Source organism: Arachis duranensis, chromosome 1 (genome assembly GCF_000817695.3).
Source record: "Arachis duranensis cultivar V14167 chromosome 1, aradu.V14167.gnm2.J7QH, whole genome shotgun sequence".
Classification (NCBI taxonomy): domain Eukaryota; kingdom Viridiplantae; phylum Streptophyta; class Magnoliopsida; order Fabales; family Fabaceae; genus Arachis; species Arachis duranensis.
This window is the reverse complement of record NC_029772.3, coordinates 36,228,475-36,230,558: the sequence shown is the minus strand read 5'-3', so window position 1 is coordinate 36,230,558 and position 2,084 is coordinate 36,228,475.

Below are 2,084 nucleotides of genomic sequence, written 5' to 3'. Positions count from 1 at the left end.
TCTGAAGGTTTGGACTTCCACTCTAAGCTTACTCAATTTTTGAGGTGGAAAGAACTTTGCCAAGAAGGCATTGACTAGCTTTTCCCAAGAGTCCAGGCTTTCTTTGGGTTGAGAGTCCAACCATGTCCTAGCTCTGTCTCTTACAGCAAAAGGGAATAGCATAAGTCTGTAGACCTCAGGGTCAACCCCATTAGTCTTGACAGTGTCACAGATTTGCAAGAATTCAGCTAAAAACTGATGAGGATCTTCCAATGGAAGTCCATGGAACTTGCAATTCTGTTGCATTAGAGAAACTAATTGAGGCTTAAGCTCAAAGTTGTTTGCTCCAATGGCAGGGATAGAGATGCTTCTCCCATAAAAGTCGGGAGTAGGTGTAGTAAAGTCACCCAGCACCTTCCTTGCATTGCTGGCATTGTTGTTGTTTTCGGCTGCCATAGGTTCTTCTTCTTTGAAGAATTCGGTTAGGTCCTCTACAGAGAGTTGTGCCTTAGCTTCTCTTAGCTTTCTCTTCAAGGTCCTTTCAAGTTCAGGATCAACCTCAACAAGAATGTTTTTGTCCTTGCTCCTGCTCATAAGAAAGAGAAGAAAACAAGAAAATGTGGAATCCTCTATGTCACAGTATAGAGATTCCTTGAGGTGTTAGAGGAAAAGAAAAATAGAAGACAGAAGTAGAAAATTCGAACTTTATTCAAAGAACATGGAGTTCGAATTTTGCATTAAGGAATAGTGTTAGTCCATAAATAGAAGGATGTGAGAAGAAGGGAAGTAATTTTCGAAAATCAAGTAAAAGATTTTGAAAACATTTTGAAAAACACTAATTGATTTTCGAAAATAAAAGTGGGAAAGAAATCAAGTGATTTTTGAAAAAGAGTTTGAAATTAGGAAATCAAAAAGATTTGATTGAAAACTATTTTGCGAAAGATGTGGTTAAGAAGATATGATTAGTTAAAAAAAAGTGTGATTGAGAAGATATGATTTGAAAAACATTTTAAAAATATTTGATTTTGAAAATTAAAAACTTGGCTAACAAGAAAAGATATGATTCAAACATTAAACCTTTCTCAACAGAAAAGGCAACATACTTAAAATGTTCAATCAAATCATTAATTTTTAGTAAGTATCTTTTAAAAAGGAAAGAAATTGATTTTGAAAATATTTGATTGAAAATATTTGATTTGAAAAAGATTTGATTTTGAAAAANNAAGATATGATTTGAAAAAGATTTGATTTTGAAAAAGTTTGAAAACTGAAAAAAAATCTGCATTAAAAACAAAATCTTCCCTTTTGTGCCATCCTGGCGTTAAACGCCCAGAATGGTGCACATTCTGGCGTTTAACCCCAAAACTATACCCTTTTGGGCGTTAAACGCCCAACCAGGTATTCAGAGCACGAAGATCATCAAGAATTACTTGAAGATCCTTAAGACACATGAATGAATGCATGCAATTGACACCAAACTTAACATGAGACACTAGACTCAAACAAGAAATATTTTTGGATTTTATGACTTTGTAAATTTTTTTGTGCTTTTTTTTTCGAAAATTAAATGGAAAAAGAAAATAAAGATATCAAAATTCTTAATGAGAAGTCCAGGAATCATGCAATGTTTAGTCTAAGACTCCGGTCCAGGAATTAGACATGGCTTCACAGCCAGCCAAGCTTTCAAAGAAAGCTTCGGTCCAAAACACTAGACATGGCCAATGGCCAGCCAAGCCTTAGCAGATCACTGCTCCAAAAGCAAGATTGATAAAAATCAACAAGCTTTTGTGATGATAAGCTGAAACCTCGGTCCAATGAAATTAGACATGGCTTCACAGCCAGCCAGATTTCAACAGATCATCATGAAACTCTAGAATTCATTCTTAAGAACTCTGAAGAAAAAAATACTTAATCTAAGCAACAAGATGAACCGTCAGTTGTCCATACTCGAACAATCCCCGGCAACGGCGCCAAAAACTTGGTACTGTTGCCGGATCAAAAATTTGGCACTGATGTTACCGGACCAAAAGCTTGCCGAAAACTCGAACAATCCCCGGCAACGACGCCAAAAACTTGGTGCACGAAATTGTGATCAATACTTTTCA